The sequence below is a fragment of the Moschus berezovskii genome, chromosome 18, assembly GCF_049115385.1.
Source record: "Moschus berezovskii isolate FMDL1 chromosome 18, NW_MosBer_1.0, whole genome shotgun sequence".
Taxonomy (NCBI): Eukaryota; Metazoa; Chordata; class Mammalia; order Artiodactyla; family Moschidae; genus Moschus; species Moschus berezovskii.
Window position 1 is genome coordinate 42,739,687 of NC_142477.1, and position 24,041 is coordinate 42,763,727.

Consider the following 24,041-nt stretch of genomic DNA (forward strand, 5'->3'; position numbering starts at 1 on the left):
CTAAGTCATATCTGACTCTTTACAAAAGAATAATTTCTCACCATCGCCAATAATCAATTTTCACATATAAACTAAAGGGAGATTCAGAGAGGTGTTTCTAATAGGATGTCACGCCTCCAAACTCTTCTTTGTCTTAGAGCAAACCCATGTAATCCAAGTAGCAAGAGAACCTTCACATACCATAACATCCAAAAGTCAAGCATCAGGAAAGACAAAGCCACATGGAAAAGTTTGAGTACACCTAGAAGACAATAATTGAACACCACTTAGAAAAGGAGAATGCTCAGTTTTTAAAATTCCATTATAGAATATTCTATAATCTGTAATAATCAATGTAGTAAATGCAGTGTTTGATAATTGAGCTCTGGAATCAGACTGCAATAATTTAAACCTAAGCTCTCCCTCCTACTATATGTATAGTCTTAAACTCATATTTTCTTTGGGTTCACTTTTCTCTAAAATAAGGACGACTACCAAACTAAAAAAGTGGCAATACAGGTTAAAAGAGTGAATCCATAGCCTAGCTAGAGGAGTATAATAAAACTTCGACATTGAGTGAAATGATGACCCAAATATCTTCTTGTCTAGATTACTGGCTGCTCAATGGAAGGAATCACACGTTACTTATTTTTGTGTCCCAGGGCCAAAGATTGTGTCTAAAGAGCACGACTAATGTTCTATATTATTGTTGTTCACTCACTAAGTCCTGTCCGACTCTTTGTGACCCCGTGGACTACAGCACGCCAGGCTTCCCGTCCTTCACTATCTGTCAGATAGTGAAGGTTTGCTCAAACTCACATCCATGGAGTGAATGATGCTATCTAACCATCTCAACCTCTGACACCCTTTCTCTGCCTCTTGCCTTTTAAACTTTCATAGCGTCAGGGTCTTTTCAAATGAGTTGGCTCTTCACATCAGGTGGCCAAAGTATTGGAGCTTCAGCTTCAGCATCAGTCCTTCCAAAGCATATTCAGGATTGATTTCCTTTAAGATTGACTGGTTTGATCTCCTTGCAGTCCAAGGAGTCTTCTCCAGAACCCCAATGCAAAAACATCAGTTCTTTGGTTCTCAGCCTTCTTTATGATCCAACTCTCACATTCATACATGACTACTGGAAAAACCATAGTCTTGATTATATGGAACTTTGTCAGCAAAGTTATGTCTCTGCTTTTTAATATGCTATCTAGGTTTGTCATATCTTTCCTTTCAAGGAGCAAGCGTCTTTTAATTTCAGGGCTGTAGTCACTGTCAGCAGTGATTTTGGAGCTCATAGGAAATAAAATCTGTCACTTTTTTGATGCTCTATACCTGTTTTTTAAGATGAATGGATGATGTATTAACATAATTATATGCAATGTAAGTGACAAAATACTATCAATTCAGTGAAAATGTAAAGAAACTCAATTTTATTTCTTTCCATATTATTTAACATCCTAGAATCAATCCAAGTTTTTAATTTTTATGAAATATGGTTAATTTGACTTACCCAGAAATTTGAAGGAAATATAGTCATCCAAACTCTCTGGGTAGGACATTTGACCATAAGAGTGACTGCGGTAGGCTGAAAAAAAAATGGCTTCTTAAAAATATATTCACTTTCTGATCTCTGAAAGCTATGACTATTATGTGACAAAAAAGTGAATGTTACCTTAAATGGTAAATAATGTGATTACATTAAAGTTCTTGAGATAAGAAACTTATTCTCGATTAAAGGTGGATCCTAAATGCCTGCTCAATTATCCTTATAAGAGAGACACAGCGTGCTGTGTGCTTGCTCAGATGCATCTGACTCTGTGACCTTCTGTAGCCCACCAGGCTCCTCTGTCCATTGGATTCTACAAGAAAAATACTGGAGTGAGTTGCCATGCCCTCCTCTAGGGGCTCTTCCCAACCCAGGGATCAAACCCACATCTCCTGTATTGCAGGCAGGTTCTTCACCTACTGAGACACCTGGGAAGCCCAAAAAAGGCAGAGAGTAGAGTTAAATACAAACACGGGAGAGGCAACAAGAGGAGGAGGGACTGGGGTGATACAACCACAAACCAGAAAATGCAGAGCATCTCCCAGAAGCTAAAGGAAGCAGGACTGGGTTCTTTCCCAAGGACTCTGTACAGAGTGTGGCCTGACAGCATCCTGATTTCAGACTTCTGGCTTTCAGAACTGAGAAAACAGGTCTCTATTGTTTTAGGCCACTAAGATTGTGGTAATTTGTAACCCCAGCCCTGGCAAACCAACACACACCCAAAGTCCCTGGGCTCATGTTTGAAAGTACTTCCTCTATATCTGATACATGGATGAAAGGGATTCTCTAGGACTGAAGTGTTCCTGAAACACTGGCTAAGAGAAGAGAAGTTCTGGATATAGAGACTGTTTATAATTTATCCCCATCCTGTTCAACCCTGGGGAAGACAGTATGGAGACTTGTCCATGGTGAACACACAGGGCTTGGGAATAAAGGGAAGAAGAAAAACACAGATTTTTGAAGAATCTTAAAAATTCCCTTAGAACCCACCTGGGTAATCCAGGTTAAGTTTCTTATTTCAGAGGCATGGATAAAAAATCTGGAGCTGACTTTCGTAGGCACTGGTTCTTGTCACTTAACCAAATCACTGGTAGAGATTTTCTAAGTTACACACTTATGAATTAGACTCTCTGGGAAATGGGACCTAGACCTTTGTGGTTCCTGAGGTAGGAGTTGGGTAAAAGAATAGGAACTATTCCTTTGACTGCAGGAAACAATTATCTTTACATATCCTTAGTGATAGAAAGGCAACTCCAAAGGGATTGCCCTAGAGAAATAGGATGAAAAAGAACAAACTGTATCCCTAACATTTCAGTGACATGCCATCTACCTTTACTTGAAAACCAAGTACAGGCTCAGGTACAGAATATTCCATTAGTCAACTCAAACAAAGCTGTGTCTCATTAACTTCCCATTTTAGTCTTCCATTCTATAACTTTCTTTATAACAAGACTAAATGAGATGTAATGGTCAATAAAGAAAGAAAACTAGAAGGGCTCTTAACTCATAACAAGAGCCTCTTAACTTTGACCAGACTGAATATAAACTTCACTTTCCTTTTATTCATGGTTACAAATGTAGCTTACTAAATTCTTTGGTTCATTTATCATGTTCTATTTCAAATCAACAGATACACCATTGAGACATTTTTTGGGTTTCTGTTGGTATCAAACAAACTGACAAAATGTATCCTCTCTATTCATCTCTAATGATGAATTGGACAATTTAACAAGTATCTTGGGAAAATTTTCATTTACTAAGCATCTGCCTTGTAGATATCAATCTTGCACCAAAGCTTGGACTTTGAAATCAAACAGAACTGGGTTCAAATCTTGGCCCAAACATTGATGCTATATGACTTTGAGCAAGTTGCTAAAATATCTAAGCCTTGTTTTCTTTTCCATAAAATATGATTATTAAATTTCTTTTATTAAAGAAATTATAGGTACAAAGCACCAAATGCATAGCAAGCACTCAGTCAAATTCTTAGTCTTGTTATGAGTTAAATGAACAGAAATCTAGACACTCTCCCAAGAAGTTAATGGTAAAAGTTGACAGTCACTGGAAGATAATTAGTTAAGTTCAGAGAAAATCTATCAAGGCTAAGGATATTATTTTTCTTAGTGTCCAATACCAGCCTGTTACGAGAACTGAGGTCACAGAATTACCCAGAATGCAAGCTAGATTAAGAATCAGACTCAATAAAACATAGAATTAATATTTAGTTCTGCTGCTTTCTTGGACATCCAACAAAACTCTCAAAATGAGGCAGTGGCTTTTGAGCCTAACTATTTGAGACATACAAACCAATTTTGTTTATAGAATGAATCATCTTCTGGGACTAGTTGATCTTTTAATGTGTAAGCATGAATCATAAAGTCATTCGTAACAACAGTGAAATCAAGACAAGATTAAAATCAAGAAATTCTCTCATACACATATACAAGTCTTCTCTCTTAATAACAGCAATCCTGAAAACCAACGTTCCTAACTTGAAAATATCCATTTCCTTATTGGAGAGGAACATATTGTTATCCATCAGATAGTAACATGAATACATCTTTCCCTTTCCCTGTAAATCTTTCCCTACAATTTCCCTTTCCCTGTAAACATTTTCTTGGGATGATCTTCCTTGAACTGAAATCTCCCCTTGTGTTAGTTAATGCAACAAAGTTAGAAAGTACACAGTTCAAACTCCAGATGCATGCTCTTCTCCAAACTATAAAAGGACAGAGATATGCTGCTGCAGAATTATGTATCAATACTACTGTGCCATGGAGAATTTAGTTCTATGGGTGAATGTCCATTCTAATTTGCTGGAAATTGCAAAGATCGATGAAGAAGGCCAAGAAGGAAAGTGAACATGAACCTAGGGTTTTGAGACAGAGTCCAGAGTTTAGAGACAAACAAAAATCACAATAAGAAGGCATTTTATAACATGAAATAGGAAAGACTCTAATTATATCTTTTATTAATATGGGTAACATAATAAGGATTGTTTGACAAAGCTACCTGGTAGGATCCATATTAATTTTATATCGCTACAACATCTTTAGATTTATAAAAAACAATTTGCTGTAGATGCATAGAAGTTAAGAAATCACAGCATCTCTTAGATTTTTATCAGAAGATTTTTATATACGGATAAGTATCAAATAAAAGGTAAGCTATGTTATTCCATTACCTGCACCAGAGACAAATAAATCTGTTACAAGTAAACACGAGTACTTTTCACAATAACTAAGCAGGCCGAAAGTCAATGTCTTTACAAACTGGACTTGAATGCCGTGGCTCCCACCCTTACCCCCTCGCCTCTCTGCATCATCTCCTATTGCCTTCCTCCTCACTCAGCCTGCTCTCTTCACTCCATGCATGTTGGCTTCCCGGTTGTTGCTCAAACATTCGGAACACTCTCCTACTTCCCGGTACTACAGAACTTCTGTTCCCTTCCCCTGGGTCACTTTCCCCCCAGATATCTGTGTGCTTGGCTTCCTTACTTCCCTTAGATCTTGACCCCAATGTTTTCTTCTTAATGTCCTGATCACCCTACATAAAACAACAATGTACCTTCTCAATATTTCCCATCCCTTCTCCCCTGCTCGATTCATCCCATTGGCTTTTATTTTCTATAAGTTCAATGACATCAGGGATTTTTTTATCTGTTTGCCTACTAGTGTGTCCTTAGTGTTCAAGATGATTTTGGCACATGTAAGTCATCAAAAATATCTGTTGGATAAAGCAAATTGCCCAGTTGTGCTTCCAAGTTCAATTATATTCACAAAATATTTTAGCTACTCTTGTTCTAAACAATATGTGGGTACAGTGTGGAAACCCAAGGAGGCCTTCAAAGAATGCAGGACAGAGCCCGTGTCAGGCACTTGCAGACAGAGGGTGGGGCTAAGAGCAAATGTCAGCAGTCGATGCTGTTGCAGCAGAGATGGGAGTTCGGTGGGTCAGCCCAGAGCACTGCAAGACAGCAGCCTGGGCACTATGAGCGCAGTGTAACACACGTGCACTGGGTTCCTGCAGGGCACTGGGTGGGGGAGAGCAGGTTGAACTCGAGTTTGGGAGACAAGGGCTCTTTCTCTGATAAGACACAAGTTTGGGAGCCCATTGGTTAAACTTTCCAAGTCTCAGTTTCCTCTACTAAACATGGAAATCAACCAGATGAGCAATTTTAAAACTTTTTTAGAGTAATGAAAATAAAAAACAAAAATAAACAAGTTGGACCTAACTAAACATAAAAGCTTTTGCACATTAAAGGAAACCATAAACAAAACGAAAAGATAGTCCTCAGAATGCAAGAAAATATTTGCAAATGAAGCAGCAGACAAAGTATTAATCTCCAAAATATACAAACAGTTCAGGCAGTTCAATATAAAAAAAAAAAAAACACCCAATCAAAAAATGGGCAGAAGATCAAAATAGACATATCTCCAAAAAAGATATACAAATGGCCAAGAGGCATATGAAAAAATACTCAACCTCACTAATTACTAGAGAAATGCAAGTCAAAACTGCAATGAGCTATCACCTCACACAGGTCAGAATGGTCACCATCAAAAAATCTACAAATAATAAATGTTAGAGACAGTGTGGGTAAAAGGGAGCCCTTTTGCACTGTTGGTTGGAATATAAATCGATACAGCCAATACAGAGAACACTATGGAGGTTCCTTAAAAAAATAAAAATAGGATTACCATATGATCCTGCAATCCCACTCCTGGGCACATAACCTGAGAAAACCATAGTGCAAAAAGATACATGCACCTCAATGTTCATTGTAGCATTATTTACAGTAAACAGGACACGGAAGCAACCTAAGTGTTCATCGGAGGAATGTATAAAGAGGTAGATGCAACAGAATATTAATCAGTCATAAAAAGGAAAGAAATTGGGTTATTTGTAGGGATGTGAATGAACCTAGAGTCTGTCATACAGAGTGAAGTAAGTCAGAAAGCGAAAAACAAATATCATACATTAATGCATGTTTGTGGAATCTGGAAAAATGATACAGATGAACCTATTCGAAGGGCAGGAATAGAAACCTAGACACAGAGAATGGATATGTGGTGGGAAGAGGAGAGTGGATGAATTGGGAGACTGGCTTTTACATAAATACATAACTGTGTGTAAAACAGAGAGCTAGGGGGATTCTGCTGTATAGCACAAGGAGCTCAGCATAGTGCTCTGTGATGACCTAGATGGGTGGGATGTGGGCAGGGAGGTCCAAGACAGAGAGGAGACACACACACGCACGCACACACACACACACACACACATACATATAGCTGATTCACTTTGTTTTACAGCAGAAACCAACACAACACTGTAAAGCAATCATACTTCAATTTTTAAAAAAAGACTTTTTTTTAAAAGGAAGGTAACTGGTATCCCTGCTCCCTGTGAAATATACAGAAGGTATTACACTGTTGAAAACAAAGAGAAGTGCAGCTCTTTAGGGGATTGTGGTCATCATCAGTGACCTGATGCACTGACCTTCCCCCTTAACTCCTTTTTCACAATGATCACTGAGCCACTTCCATGCAGTCCCTGGAGAACATAGATCAGAGTCTGGAAACCCTGGCTTGGAAGTCACCCCAGGTCATATCATTTCAATTGTCATCTTCTAAAGAAAAGATAGTATTAATTAGATGGAAAAAGAAGATAAAGAATTGATTACAAAAGCAAGTTTAGCCAACGGTCAGAAATGTCCTTTTCAAGAGACAATTCAGTTTAGTTCAGTTGCTCAGTCGTGTCTGACTGTTTGTGACCCCAGGACCACAGCACACCAGGCCCCTCTGTCCATCACCAACTCCTGGAGTTTACTGAGACTCATGTCCATTGAGTCGGTGATGCCATCCAAGCATCTCATCCTCTGTCATCCCCTTCTCTTCCCACCTTCAATGTTTCCCAGCATTACAGTCTTTTTAAAAGAGTCAGCTCTTTGCATGAGGTGGCCAAAGTATTGGAGTTTCAGCTCCAACATCAGTCCCTCCAATGTACACTCAGGACAGATCTCTTTAGGATGGACTGGTTGGATCTCCTTGAAGTCCAAGGGACTCTCAAGAGTCTTCTCCAACACCACAGTTCAAAAGCATCAATTCTTCGGTGTTCAGCTCTCTTTATAGTCCAACTCTCACATCCATACATGACCACTGGAAAAACCATAGCTTTGACTAGATGGACCTTTGATGGCAAAGTAATGTCTCTGCTTTTTAATATGCTGTCAAAGTTGGTCATAATTATCCTTCCAAGGAGTAAGCATCTTTTTATTTCATGGATGCAGTCACCATCTGCAGTGATTTTGGAGACCAGAAAAATAAAGTCAGCCACTGTTTCCGTCTATTTGCGATGAAGTGATGGGGCCAGATGCCATAAGTCAGTTTTCTGAATGTTGAGCTTTAAGCCAACTTTTTCACTCTCCTCTTTCACTTTCATCAAGAGGTTCTTTAATTCTTCTTCACTTTCTGCCATAAGGGTGGTGTCATCTGCATATCTGAGGTTATTGATATGTCTTCCGGCAATCTTGATTCTAGCTTGTGTTTCCTCCAGCCCAGTGTTTCTCATGATGTACTCTGCATATAAGCTAAATAAGCAGGGTGACAATATACAGCCTTGACGTACTCCTTTTCCTATTTGGAAACAGTCTGTTCCATGTCCAGTTCTAACTGTTGCTTCCTGACCTGCATACAGATTTCTCAGGAGGCAGGTCAGGTGGTCTGGTATTCCTATCTCTTTAAGAATTTTTCAGTTTATTGTGATGCACACAGTCAAAGGCTTTGGTATAGTCAATAAAGCAGAAATAGATGTTTAACTGGAATTCTGTTGCTTTTTCGATGATCCAGCAGATGTTGGCAACTCGATCTCTGCTTCCTCTGCCTTTTCTAAAAACAGCTTTAGCATCTGGACGTTCATGGTTCATGTACTGCTGAAGCCTGGCTTGGAGAATTTTGAGCATTACTTTAGTAGCATGTGAGATAAGTGCAATTCTGCGGTAGTTTGAACATTCTTTGGCGTTGCCTTTCTTTGGGCCTGGAATGAAAACTGACTTTTCCAGTCCTGTGGCCACTGCTGAGTTTTCCATATTTGCTGGCATATTGAGTGCAGCAATTTCACACCATCATCTTTTAGGATTTGAAATAGCTCAACTGGAATTCCATCACCTCCATTAGCTTTATTCATAGTGATGCTTCCTAAGGCCCACTTGACTTCACATTCCAGGATGTCTGGCTCTAGGTGAGTGATCACACCATCATGATTATCTGGGTCATGAAGATCTTTTTTGTACAGTTCTTCAATGTATCTTTCCACCTCTTCTTAATATATTCTGCTTCTGTTAGGTCCATACCATTTCTGCCCTTTATTGAGCCCATTTTGCATAAAATGTTCCCTTGATATCTCTAATTTTCTTGAAGAGATCTCCAGTCATTCCCATTGTATTGTTTTCATCTATTTCTTTGCACTGACCACTGAGGAAGACTTTCTTATCTCTCCTTACTCTTCTTTGGAACTCTGCATTCAGATGGGTATATCTTTCCTTTTCTCCTTTGATTTTCACTTGTCTTCTTTTCACAGCTACTTGTAAGGCCTCCTCAGACAGCCATTTGGCTTTTTTTCATTTCTTTTTCTTGGGGATGGTCTTGATCCCTGTCTACTGTACAGTGTCATGAACCTCTGTCCATAGTTCATCAGGCACTCTATCTATCATATATAGTCCCTTAAATATATTTCTCACTTCCACTGTATAAACATAAGGAATTTGATTTAGGTGATACCTGAATGGTCTAGAGGTTTTCCCTACTTTCTTCAATTTAAGTCTGAATTTGGCAATAAGGAGTTCATGATCTGAGCCACAGTCAGCTCCCAGTCTTGTTTTTGCTGACTGTATAGAGCTTCTCCATCTTTGGCTGCAAAGGATATAATCAATATGATTTCGGTGTTGGCCATGTGGTGATGTCCATGTGTAGAGTCTTCTCTTGTGTTGTTGGAAGAGGGTGTTTGCTATGACCAGTGCTTTCTCTTGGCAAAACTCTATTAGCCTTTGCCCTGCTTCATTCCGTGCTCCAAGGCCAAATTTGCCTGTTACTCCAGGTGTTTCTTGACTTCTTACTTTTGCATTCCATTCCCGAAAATGAAAAGAACATCTTTTTTGGGTGTTAGTTCTAAAAGGTCTAAGTCTTCATAGAACCATTCAACTTCAGCTTCTTCAGCATTACTGGTCAGGGCATAGACTTGGATTACTGTAATATTGAATGGTTTGCCTTGGAAATGAACAGATATCATTCTGTCATTTTTGAGATTGCATCCAAGTACTTTATTTCAGACTCTTTTGTTGACTATGTGGCTACTCCATTTCTTCTAAGGGATTCCTGTCCACAGTAGTAGATATAATGGTCATCTGAGTTAAATTCACCCATTCCAGTCCATTTTACTTCACTGATTCCTAAAATGTCAATGTTCACTCTTGCCATCTCCTGTTTGACCACTTCCAATTTGCCTTGATTCATGGACCTAACATTCCAGGTTCCTATGTGATATTGCTCTTGACAGCATTGTACCTCTCTTCCATCACCAGTCACAACTGGGTGTTGCTTTTCCTTTGGCTTAATCTCTTCATTCTTTCTGGAGTTATTTCTCCACTGATCTCCAGTAGCATATTGGGCACCTAGTGACCTGGGAAGTAAATCTTTCAGTGTCCTATCTTTTTGCCTTTTCATACTGTTCATGGGGTTCTCAAGGCATGAATACTGAAGTGGTTTGCCATTCCCTTCTCCGGTGGACCACATTTTGTCAGAACTTTCCACCATGACCCATTGTCTTGGGTGGCCCTACATGGCATGGCTTATAGTTTTATTGAGTTAGACAAGGCTGTGGTCCATGTGATTAGATCGGTTAGTTTTCTGTGATTGTGGTTTTCAGTTTGTCTGCCTTCTGATGGAGAAGGATAAGAGGCTTGACAGCTAGCAAATTACTGCCTTAGTACCTTAGACTTAGAAATCTAATGAGCAAGGTTTGGTGAAAGATGGCTTAATAAACTTTAATAGCAAAACTCTCTTTAAGGGTGCCACCATTATCTGTTGGGCAAGTTTCTTAATATTCTTCATCTGCACAGCCAGACAATGTCTACCTTATACAGCTGTTTTGAAATCTAATTGAATGATTGAAGAGAGTTTAGAATAAGACCTGACACATAGTCAGTGTTCAATACATTGCTATTGGTGTTATTCCTTCTAAAACTATGCTGTGTCATTGTTGGACATACCACAATAGCCGTTACCCTAACAGCATTGAAGAGGACAGAAAAAGTTACTTACTGAACTAAAAGCTTGGCTAAATTGTAGTTCCAAAATAACGTAAGACTTTTACTAAGATAGCAAAGAAGACCAAGAGTCAAATAAGGATTTCCAATATCAATACGTAATTCTGCTAAAGTCCTTTCTCAAAATATATTTTTATTAATATACAACACACAGATACCTGGATTATTTCCAGATTTATTAATATTAAATATATTTTGAAATACAGAGCAATAGATTTTCATATGGCAGCTCACAAAATCCTCCCAAATTTGCTCTCTAGGCAACATTTTAAATCACTCTGAGTATTAAAAAACAGAATAAATCTGTTGGCTAGGCAACCCAACACTACTTGAAGGTGAATGAATCCTCTGTCACATTTATTGTTGTAATCCTTCAAGACCCAGTTTACCAACTGACTTAAAATTTGAAGGGACTGGTGATTTCCAGGAAGAGCCTCTAAGCAGCCTTGTAATATGCTTGCTCTGTCATTTCCCACAAGCTACGTCCTTGGCTTCATGATTCCGAACTCTGGTTCTGTCAGTATAATGGGCGAGGTTCATCTCTTAAACGCTGTCTTAGATGAACTAGGCTCACAAGAGATGAATGTACACAAATAGGGCACTTAAGTATTTTAGCAATAATGGATCCAGACAGGTTAACATGACCAGCATATTCTTTCCTTCCAGGCAAACTGGAAAATTACACAAAAACCTAATTATAATTAGGGTTGCTTTGAATGCATGGAAATTAGTTGTGTGTTTTAGACATACAGAGGATACTCTATAAGGCGAGATTAAGTAGTTGTGTAAATTTATCCAGCGTTTTGGTGATAGCACCTTAAGGAGAGTTCATATCTGTTTATCACTAAACAATGTCCTATTTTAATACATGTGACTCTGTATTTGATGTCATGAGAGATAAAAAGAAAGTAAATTGCCACCAGAGAGTTTATAATCTCACTGGGTGAAAATGAAAGTCTGGTTGCTCAGTCATGTCCAACTCTTTGTGACCCCCTGCTAGGCTCCTCTGTCCATAGAATTTTCCAGGCAAGAATACTTGAGTGGGTTGCCATTTCCTTCTCCAGGGGATTTTCCCAATCCAGGGATTGAATTCCGGTCTCCTGAATTGCAGGAATATTCTTTACCATCTGAGCTACAAGGGAAGCCCAGTCTCTCAGGGTAATCAACGCTAATATTTTTATACTATCAGAAAATATTATTGATATAAAATAATACATAGTTAACATCCAAGGTTCAGATGGTAATGATGGTAAGAGAAAGTACAATGAAATCCAGAGGAGTCAAGGAAATGCTTCAAAAAGAAGTCAGAGCATATTTTGGTGGGAACCCTATAGGTAAAATTCCTGCTAAAGATCTATTAAAACCCTTTATGTTCATTCATGTTTGAATTCACAGCCACTCATAAGAAGTCAGAGCAGGAATAAGTTTGGGAATGAAAATTCTTATAGTGTAAGTTTGTTTTTACAAAGGCTCATCTAAATATAGTTCAGTTCAGTTCAGTCGCTCAGTCGTGTCTGACTCTGCGACCCCATGAATCACAGCACGCCAGGCCTCCCTGTCTATCACCAACTCCCGGAGTTCACTCAAACTCATGTCCATCAAGTCGGTGATGCCATCCAGCCATCTCATTCTCTGTCGTCCCCTTCTCTTCCTGCCCCCAATCCATCCCAGCATCAGAGTCTTTTCCAGTGAGTCAACTCGTCGCATGAGGTGGCCAAAGTATTGGAGTTTCAGCTTTAGCATCAGTCCTTCCAATGAACACCCAGGATTGATCTCCTCTAGAATGGACTGGTTGGATCTCCTTGCAGTCCAAGGGACTCTCAAGAGTCTTCTCTAGCACCACAGTTCAAAAGCATCAATTCTTCGGCGATCAGCTTTCTTCACAGTCTAACTCTCACATCCATACATGACCACGGGAAAAACCATAGCCTTGACTAGACGGACCTTTGTTGGCAAAGTAATGTCTCTGCTTTTTGATATGCTATCTAGGTTGGTCATAACTTTCCTTCCAAGGAGTAAGCGTCTTTTAATTTCATGGCTGCAATCAGCATCCGCAGTGATTTTGGAGCCCAAAAAAATAAAGTCTGACACTGTTTCCACTATTTCCCCATCTATTTCCCATGAAGTGATGGGACCAGATGCCATGATCTTCGTTTTCTGAATGTTGAGCTTCAAGCCAAACTTTTCACTCTCCTCTTTCACTTTCATCAAGAGGCTTTTGAGTTCCTCTTCACTTTCTGCCATAAGGGTGGTGTCATCTGCATATCTGAGGTTATTGATATTTCTCCCAGAAATCTTGATTCCAGCTTGTGCTTCTTCCAGCCCAGCGTTCCTCATGATGTACTCTGCATATAAGTTAAATAAGCAGGGTGACAATATACAACCTTGACGTACTCCTTTTCCTATTTGGAACCAGTCTGTTGTTCCATGTCCAGTTCTAACTGTTGCTTCCCGACCTGCATACAGGTTTCTCAAGAGGCAGGTCAGGTGGTCTTGTATTCCCATCTCTTTCAGAATGTTCCACAGTTTATTGTGATCCACACAGTCAAAGGCTTTGGCATAGTCAATGAAGCAGAAATAGATGTTTTTCTGGAACTCTCTTGCTTTCTCCATGATCCAGTGGATGTTGGCTATTTGATTTCTGGTTCCTCTGCCTTTTCTAAAACCTGCTTGAACATCTGGGAGTTCACGGTTCACATATTGCTGAAGCCTGGCTTGGAGAATTTTGAGCATGACTTTACTAGCGTGTGAATATAGTAAACATTAGTAAAAATGCTATATTGGAATACTGCAGTCTTCCCCAAAATATATGGCATCATGATTAATGAGTGGCAATTAACTTTAGTTGTCTGTATTCTTCTTTTTCAATCACAAATCCATCTGGGAAGCAAAAAGTATTTGTAATTTTTCATTATAGCAAAGTTATCATAAAGTAAGAGGTTCTCAGGTGCTTCCCTGATGGCTCAGCAGGTTAAGAATCTGCCTGCAATGCAGGAGATGTGGGTTCAATCCCTGGGAGAGGAACCAGTATCCATGCCTGGGACATCCCATGGACAGAGGAACAAACCAAAGGGTCGCAAAGAGTTGAATATGACTAAGCACAAGCACAGACAGAAGACATCAGTAATCTAGGAGGCTGTCTTTCCAGAGGTCCTTTGGCAATGCATCCAAAGATACCTTTTCTAGTCCCTATTGGAGTGGCAGAAGATGCCACTGGAAAATGGTAAGTAGAGTCCAAATACCTTACAATGCATCGGACAGCATCCCTCAACACAGAAGTATTTGATATGAAATTTTCATCATACTGAAGTTGAGAAAAACAGAAGTTAAAAAATATATCCTATTATATGTTACCAGAGCCCAACCCTCACAAACATTGAAGGCCCCACTTCAGATTCTTCTAGTTCTTGCTATCAACCTACATCTGACTTGATTAAGATTTTTATTTTAGGGATCATGGGCTGAGTTAGGCAGGAAGAATTAAGTGTGTGTATGCAAAACAAAAGGGCTTCCCTGGAACCTCAGTTTGTAAAGAATCTGCCTGCAATGCAGGAGACCCTGGTTCAATTCCTGGGTCGGGAAGATCCCCTGAGAAGGGATGGGCTACCCCTCCAGTATTCCTGGGCTTCCCTTGTGGCTCAGATGGTAAAGAATCCACCTGCAATGCAGGAGACCTGGGTTCACTCCCTGGGTTGGGAAGATCCCCTGGAGAGGGCATGACAACCCACTGCAGTATTCTTGCCTGGAGAATTCCATGGACAGAAGAGTCTGGCAGGCTAAAATCCATAGGGTAACAAAGAGTTAGACGTGACTGAGCAACTAAGCACAGCACAGCACATGCAAAAAAAAATTTCCATCTTGGCCTGTAGGTCACTGAATGGAATTATAGTAAAGTTGTTGGGTATTTTTAAAGATGTCTGCATAGAATGTATTCTTCTCTTGCTATTCACATTCAATGTGAAAATAAATGTAGAAGACTTAGATAGGCCAAAGATGTACTCTGTTATGTTCATCAGGAAAAGGAAGAGGAAAATGTTTAGTAATTAACATAATTTTGTAAGAGAAGGAAGAATGTCCAAATATGAATGCTAAAACACATAGATCTGAATAAAGATATCTTGATGTTAGTATTAAATCTTCAGCTTTTAACACTGCTGACACCTATGTTTTTCATTGACTCCTAATGAGATGGACAGAAAAAAATTTATAATTTTTAAGATGGGAAAAGATCAATCCAAGAAATCTAACTAGGATCTTCAAAGATACATTTTTTTCTAATTCTGCATTAAGCCATGTATGAAGTTATTTAGTACAAAACTTCAAGATACAAGAAGATGCAATAAGATCAAGATGCAATAAGAAAGTATGAAGAGGAATAAAACACAAGATGTATTTGAATCCACAGGAATCAAAAAGAAATGTAATTCTTAAATGGAAAGAAATGCCCATATTTTCTCCCAGGAAATAATAAAAATAAAGCTATAGTGTTAGTGACAAAGAGATTAAAAACCAGAAAATCTGATTATTCCATGACTGCTGACTGTAAGAGTGTGAAATGAGATACAGGCTTCACATCTTCCAGAAACCCAAATCACAAGCACAGTTTCACCACTTTCTGGCACATTTATTTTTCTTTGCTCAGGACAACCTTTCCATAAGACATGTGACTTGCTAGAAGAGCTATTCCTGATTCAGTATTGCATGATCTGTCTTTAATTGACCAAATGTTGTTCAGTCACTCAGTCCTCTCCAACTCTGCAATGCTATGGACTGCAGCATGACAGGCTTCCCTGTCCTTCAGCATCTCCTGGAGCTTGCACAAACTCATGTCCATCAAGTCAGTGATGCCATCCAACCATCTCATCCTCTGTCATCCCCTTCTCCTCCTGCCTTCAATCTTTCCCAAATGTTAGGCACAGTTTAAAAGAGTATTTGATACTTATAAGTGGAAATTAAATTTGGAAACTCTCAAAAGACAAACCCCATTTCAATCAGAATGATAATAATGAAGAAACCTTTAGGATTCATGTATATGAAGTTTCTTGTTTTTAAATGAATCACATACTCAATAGGACTTTTATTCACTTATGTAATTTGATGTGATTAGAAAACCACCCTTTACAAATAACCGGTAAACTAACTGTTGTGGTTATATGCCATCTTCCTTCAACATGAAAATGGATCTTATCTAACTCACTCTTATGTCCAAAGTTCATTTCATTGTGTAATTCATTTAAATATGGCTTTCAAAGATTTCTTAATTGCTGTCAAGGATATGAATGAGACCATCAAAGAGTCTACTTTATTCAACGTCTTTCACATAAAAATGACAATGATTTGACTACTCTAATAGTAAAGATTTATTTTAGGATTTAATGTTTACACAAAGTTTAGAAAACTAAATAGTCACAAATACACTCAGTAGTTTTGCCAAGTGAAGAAAATCTAAGAAACAGACTTCACTTTTTTCTTCTAATGCCTAGAGAGCACTTTATGGAAAGTTCTTTTCCACTGTGGACTAAGAATGCTGCCTGCCATATCAGCAAACAAAGGTTGTTGTGGTGATAAGCTGTCAAGTCCTAAGGATGGACCCTGAGGGGACTCAGGATGAGGAAGAACTGGATCCTGGCCCTAGATATTTATGGTAGATATCAAAGGAATGATTTCAATGAGCTCAGACTCTTGCATCCTCTCATACATAGAAAAGTGCTAAATCCATTAATTTAAGACATCTGATTTTTCTTTAAATAACAGTAATTTTTTGATGTTCCCACTACCTAGTTTATGTTGCAAAAACCTTTCTGTATACTGGCTTAGAAGCAATTCCTCAGAGACATCTGAGAGATATCCCAGGTTTGAGTCCTCAGAAAGTCTGCTGAACTAGTTTATGTTGCAAAAACCTTTCTGTATACTGGCTTAGAAGCAATTCCTCAGAGACATCTGAGAGATATCCCAGGTTTGAGTCCTCAGAAAGTCTGCTGAACAAAATATAAATCTCAGCTTTTAGGATGTGCATTATTATTATTATTAGTTGACACCTTGTAATGAGAATTCAAAGTTCCTAATTTCAAAAGTATGTGAAACATGCATGATTTGGATAGAGCACTTACCACCCACTAAATGCATTTCATAGACACATACCATGAAGTTCTTAACTTATCTGTTGCTCTTGTCATTCAGTTGCTAAGCCATGTCCAACTCTTTGTGACCCCATGGACTGAAGCACACCAGGCTTCCCTGTCCTTCACTATCCCCTGGAGTTTGTTCAAATTCATGTCTATTGAGTCAGTGATGTTATCGAACAATCATCTTCTGTGGCCCTCTTCTCTTTTGCATTCAATCTTTCCCAGCATCTGGGTCTTTTCCAAAGAGTGGTTCTTCACATCAGGTGGCCAAAGTACTGGACTTTCAGCTTCAGCGTAAGTCCTTCCAACGAACATTCAGGGTTGATTTCCTTTAGGATTAAATGATTTGATCTCATTGCAGTCCAAGGGACTCACAAGAGTCCAGCATCACAATTTGAAAGCATCAGTTCCTCAGTGTTCAGCCTTCTTTATGGTCCAACTCTCACATGCATTCATGACTACTGGAAAAAGCATAGCTTTGACTATACAGACCCTTGTTGGCAAAGTGATGTCTTTGCTTTTAAATATGCTGTCTAGGTTTGTCACAGTTTTCCTTCCAAGGAGCAAGCATCTTTTAATTTCATGGTCACAGTCACCATCTACAGTGATTTTGGAGCCCAAGAAAATAAAATTGTTCACTGCTTCTACTTTTTCCCCTTCTATCTGCCATTAAGTGATGGGAACAGGGGGGCTTCCCTGGTGGCTCAGTGGTAAAGAATTCACCTGCAATTTAGGAGAGACGTGGGTTCATCCCTGAGTCAGGAAGATCCCCTGGACAACCCACTACAGTATTCTTGCCTGGAGAATCCCATGGACAGAGGAGCCTGCTGGACTAGAGTCCATAGGGTTGCAAAGAGTTGGACATGACTGAACCGACTGAGCATGCACGATGGGACCAGGTGCCATGATCTTAGCTTCCTGAATGCTGAGTTTTAAGCCAGCTTTTTCACTATCTTCTTTCACCTTCATCAAGAGGTTCTCTAGTTCCCCTTCACTTCCTGTCATTAGAGTGGTATTATCTGCATATCTGAGGCTGTCGATATTTCTCCCAGCAATCTTGATCCCAGCTTTTGATTCATCCAGCTTATCATTTCATATGATGTACTCTGCATAGAAGTTATATAAACAGGGTGGCAGTATACAGCCTTGTTGTACTCCTTTCCCATATTAACTTATATCAGGTCTCAAAAAGTTCTCTCTCTCTGCAGTTCTTATAGTAGCAGAGGAATCTCTGATCAGGAGAAACTTACATGTGTCTATCATTAAAATAATTTTCATCAGAAATGTGGGTAATTTTTTGAACTTCAATTCTTTAAAATAATAAATTATATTACAGCTATTTTCCCTATTATGATTCATCTTGAATGGATGATCTTAGGGAAATATGCAGGAACAAAGGTCCATCTCCATACTCATCTCTTGGTTCTTCCAGTTCTCTAATTTTTCTCTATATTTTTGTGTTCTTAGTTTCTCTTTATATATTTGGTCAAATAAGTTCATAAAGGGTATCAGTTCAGGTAATTGTCCTGTCATGGCATATTTTAAAAAGGAATTGCTTAATTTGCCTTTAAGGAAGCACTTTTAGAAAGGAACCATATTAGAGTTTCCTGAAGCAGCCTGCCCCACCTCAGGTCCTACTGCTCCGCGCAGACCCCAGCCCATGGGCAGTCATTGCTCACTGCCCCTACCCATCTACAGCGGTCTGACGGCTGACTCCCAGGTTCCTTCCTCCTCACTGCCCAGGCTGGCAGAGCTCTAGTTGGCATGGATGTGATGATCCTGAGGCAGGGGCCTGTCCACATTGAAAGACTGCCTTTCAACTCTGCCTGAGTCTTGAGCTTTTGCTTTTGGTCTCCTAGTAAAGACGTTTAGAATCCAAAAAAAAAAAAAAAAAATCACATTTTTAATTGTGGTTAACAAAAACTGGGTAGTCCTAGGAAATATGGAATGGCCATGTGCTATCATCTGTTCATGCATGTTAAATCCATTTGGAGATCTAATTCATTTCAAAAGAATCAGTTTCAGAACTTTGGATAATCTCCTGATTTAAATATTTTGCTGTCATTTTGATAAATCAAAATGTAAGTAGTGCTCTCAATGGATGCACAATTAAGTAGAGGATGAACCAAGATCTCAAATGACTGGAATGAAAGCAGGAGGGCAATTAATACCCAAGAAATATTACCAACAAACAAACAAATGAACAAAGTTTATAGAATATTTAATATATGCTAGGCCCATGTATATATTACACACAGTTGATTTTGAGACAGGAGGTAAGGGGACAAGGAACAATCTTCAAAAGAATGACATAGCCAATGTGGATATGACAAAAACTGATTAGAACCAAACAGACCCAAAATGGTAGAAGATTGGACTTACCATAAACCTGAGCCTCAGTATATGCTCACTGTAATACACTAGCATGCTAAATGACACTCACACAGGTACCATGACAATTCCAAGTGAAGTGAAGTGGAAGTTGCTCAGTCATGTCCTACTTTTTGTGACCCCATGGACTATACAGTCCATGGAATTCTCCAGGCCAGAATACTGGAGTGGCTAGCCTTTCCATTCTCCAGGGGATCTTCCCAACCCAGGGATCGAACCCAGATCTCCCACATTGCAGGTGGATTCTTTACCAGCTGAGCCACAAGAGAAGCCCAAGAATACTGGAGTGAGTAGTCTAGCCCTTCTCCAGCAGATCTTCCCAACCCAGGAATAGAACCAGGGTCTCCTGCATTGCAGGTGGATTCTTTATCAACAGACCTATCAGAGAAGACTATAAAAGGCCAAAAAGTGAGCAGTGGTCCAAATCCTGGAAATCCCCACCCCTTCTCCAAAATAACTGGACTAATCCTCCCACTTCTTAGCCTACAAAATTAACCAACCCATAGAAACTAACTACCCCATACTTCAGGGCCACTCTTGCCTTTTGAGACAGACTATCTCAAAATCAAAAGGTATTCTGTCTATGAAATGTGTATCTCTCTAAATAAATCCACTTCTTACCTATAACTTTATCTCTCACTGAATTCTTTCTGAGATAAGATATAAAGAACCTGAGCTTCAGTGAGTCTTCACAGTACGTGAATGATTTTAATTAAAAGATAGTGGGTTGAAGCTCCATTCTGAGTTTTGACTGGTTTCAAATCCCACCTGAGGTGTGACTGGGTTTAAGATCAGGTAAGAAATTTCAATTTTATTTAGAAGTCCCATTAAAAGGAAATATTATCTACATTTTACAGATTTTTAAAGAATAAGGCTCAGAGAAGATATGTAATCTTTTCGTTGTCATGAAATTAGTAATGGGCACAGTTAGGGTTTGAACTTAGATCTGCACAGCCTCTCCAAGGGATATTTGAGAGAGTGATGGGGGCACAGATGGCAGAGGCAATGACCACACAGACATCATCACTGAGATGGGATCTGATAGAAAATGTCAAGAAGTCATGGAAAAGAGTAACTGCAAGAATGCCATCATAAACGCATGTTCTGAGTCACTCATCTCAAACCATGATTAAAATCTTTTATTTTAATGGAAAAACCATGAGTTCATTTCACTTGTTGAGTAGCTCAACAGTAAAAGAGATGAGAAAGTTAAGTTCTGGCTAAATTGTACTTTAGTTACCAGCCTAAGAAGTTGCTACTACTGTTTTTGATGCAAGGCATATATACAATGGGAGAATGACAGACTCATAGAGACGTTTTTGGACAGTTACTATAAAGGAAGCCTGGTAAAGGATATTCTGAAGGGAGGAGAGATGGGAGAAGGCAAAAAGAAGAGTTCACAATTTTACGCCAAAAGAAGGTGAGAGTCTAAATTATGGTGATGGCAGGAAGATTGTAAATGAGAGCACAGATATAAGAAAAGGGAACCCACATGGAGTTATTTAGCTGGACTAGGCAATGAATTGAATGGAATGAGCAAAGGAAATAGAGCAAGCAAATGCTACTCAAGATTTTTAATCATGTTTTGATTGGGATAAGGGTAATTCAGTGATGTGACATAAGGAAGTAAAAAAAGAGGATCTGGCTGGGGTAGGGAGTGGCAGGGCTGAAGATGATCTCTCAGGTTCTGCAATATCATCCTGTCAATGAAACAACACTAGGCTTGTACAGATGTAAGTATTTTATTAGTATAAACAGACTAACTTTAGGTAGCTAATGTTGTCTGGGTGCTTAGTCCCTCAGTTTTGTCTGACTCTTTGCAATCCCATGGATTGTAGCTCCCCAGGCTCTTCTCTCCATGGGGATTCTCCAGGCAAGAATACTGGAGTGGATTGCCATGCCTTCCTCCGAGGGATCTTCCCACCCAAGGATTGAACCCAGGTCTCTCGCATTGCAGGTGGATTCTTTACTAGGCCTTTTAAAAGCTGAAATTATTTTATAGTCAAAAATACCTACAGAGGCATATACTCCAAGTACATAAGTAATTGATAAGCAAAATTTTTTATTCAGGTTTAAAAAAAATAAAACTAGATCACTGGGAAACTGCTATAAGCCTTTCTGGTCTCACTAATGTTGAAGATTGTTATTAGGTATTTCTCCTGCAGAACATGTCCTGATAAGTATATACTTCTTAGAGATAATGTCCAAGAATTTAACTTTTGAAGATGGATAAAGAGTAAAGAAGAAAAAGGCCAAGACGCCTGAATATCATAAGAGGACAACTTAAATTACCTCAATCGTTGGGCACAATCAGTGTGGCCAGTGAGGAAATCCAGCAGCAGAGGGATATTGGTGAAATGTCCAAAGACAATTTCTCCCAATGACCCTGTGACTCAGCTATTCCCTGAGCTTTACCGCCAGCACCACAAATAGATTTTTATAAATGGAGATGCTTAGTTGTAATTATTTCTGTTTCTGGAAATAGAGGAATGCTACTGGCAGTGAAATTCCATGATGAGGGACAAGAGTAGGTGAGAGACTAAAGAGAAATCCCGTCAGGCCATGCCTAAGAAACGAATTAAAATGACATGTTCATATCATTATCTGCACTGTGCATAGAAAAGAAAGGAAGGCTTATTTGAAATGGGAGATGCATTTTAAAATATATTTATGTTGTTTGAATGAAATAAATTTGAAGCCCATGTAGCAAAAAATCACTCCAGAGGTTAAACACTAAATATCAATCTACAAATGAAAAAAAGCGAATTTTCAGTTGGATTTTGGAGGATTTCCTTTCTTCTATTAAATAGAATTTAACTGGAGCATTTAATAATGTCTGTAAATCTAAATCAAGGTCAGCCTTAGAAATACGTGGTACAAATTAAGGAGCTTTGTAAAAATTGTCTTCCAATGAAAGTCTTCTATTTGCTTACCACTGATACAAGAATTTCATAATTACAGATGTCATCATTTATCTTCACAGAGTCTAAAAGATTTCCTTTTGAAGTGGCAATTTTCCTGAAAGGTATTCATATTATTACCTTTTTATCAGTCATTCACATTACACAGAGAAAAAGATCCTAAGGAACAGCTAGCTACATGAAGGGAATGAAGTTTAGTAAGGGAGAAGTTTACTGCTTGGGGACAATATTAATTGAAAGGAGGAAGAGTTGAGATTTAAACAAGATGGGGACAATTCTACAGACTCTGATAAGGACATAGGATTTCATGATCATTTCTTTAAAGTTAACCTACCCTTGTTTTTTGTTTGTTTAGTTTTGTCTTTTCTGGAATCTTCTAGGATTCTTTTCCACAACAAAACTTTCTTCCTTGGGATTTCATATACTTGAGAAATGAGGTTCTAAAGCATACATTTTCTCTAGTTCATCATGTACTACAATAAACCTATAAATCCTGTTTGCATTTACTAAGATTCTTCACCTCAGGTCACTACTGGGGAAAAGGCAACATCTTGAGGAAGTTAGAGAGCATAAGAGCTCTATTAGTTATATCAGTAGCCTTATCTTCATTGGAATATGACTGGGGCTGGGCCATATAATATTTTAAAAGTGAGAGTCAGTCTTGCCCAGACCTTCAACTGATCTAGATAAACCTTAAGCACCCATTTCTCAACTTTGTACAAATAACCCATCACCTTCGACACTTTCCATAACAATAGCTCATTGTCAATGGTAGAATCAAGAAGAAATTTCAGACCACAAGCAGAACTTCACATTTAGACACTCCCTGCCATCTTCTGCTTTGTATAAAATAAATGAGGAACAGAATCTACATTCTTGGAATTAAAATGATTGCAAACTTTTTTACACAAAATTGTTCTCATTCTTTTTTCTAGCCTGTAAAATGTGTTTTAGAGGAATTTAAAGTTTCTTGGTCTGCTTTTCACTTCAAGTAAAAATTAGGGCACCCTGACTAGTGCTGGCGATGTGGAATTTGGGAGTTGGACATAATTCCAGTGCTTTCTGGGCTTAGTTCACTATGGTTTTATAAAACAATTAAAAAGCTTTCCTGCTGTTTCAGGCCAGTAGGTCTGAAGCCTTCAGCAAGCTCCCATCATTTGGCAGAGGTCTGCTTTATGTTCCCTGATCAACTCCTTTGAAAAGACAAGCCTGAACCATGGACTCACGCTAGAGACAAAATGGTCACCACGGCCAATCCTCACTGCCTTTTACCTTTCCTTACTTTCCTACTTTTGGGGGACTTGAGGAGAACGAGTTTTCAGATGAAAAAAGATATAAATACATCTGGAAAGTTTATAAATTGGAAGTTTTGGTAAGGAGAGTATCATTATCCATGTAATTTCTGGGCTTGGTCAAACAAAGGTGGGATTGAAATAGAAGGTTCTGGAACCTCCACAGTGTACTGGCTTCTGCCCCTCATTCCCATCTGCAAACTTTTCAACCAAACCTTCCTATTTCAGACCCCAGATTGAGAAATTTTTATAAGCTATAGGTTATTAGCCCCCTCCAGTGACAGTCCACACACACACACACACACACAGAGTTTCTGGCATTGAACAGAAAGTCACATTAGGGTTTTCCAGAACAAAGATCAAAGGAGGGAGGAGGAAAATTAAGACAGACAATAGTGGGGACTTCCCTGGCAGCCCAGAGATTAAGACTCTGTACTCCCACTGCAAGGGGTGTGGGTTTGATCCTTG

At 38.9% G+C, this 24,041-nt stretch overlaps 1 long non-coding RNA gene across 1 annotated transcript in view; it reads right to left on the reverse strand.

Moving 5' to 3' along the window:
- Positions 1–208: 208 nt before the first annotated feature.
- Positions 209–24,041, reverse strand: part of LOC148774976 (uncharacterized) — a 229,057-nt gene continuing 205,224 nt past the window's right edge. Inside the window, exons 3-4 of the long non-coding RNA XR_016035201.1 lie at positions 1,487–1,561; positions 209–241 (exon numbers count right to left, since the gene is read on the reverse strand). This is a non-coding gene — a long non-coding RNA (uncharacterized LOC148774976). The remainder of the gene's footprint in view (positions 242–1,486; positions 1,562–24,041) is intronic.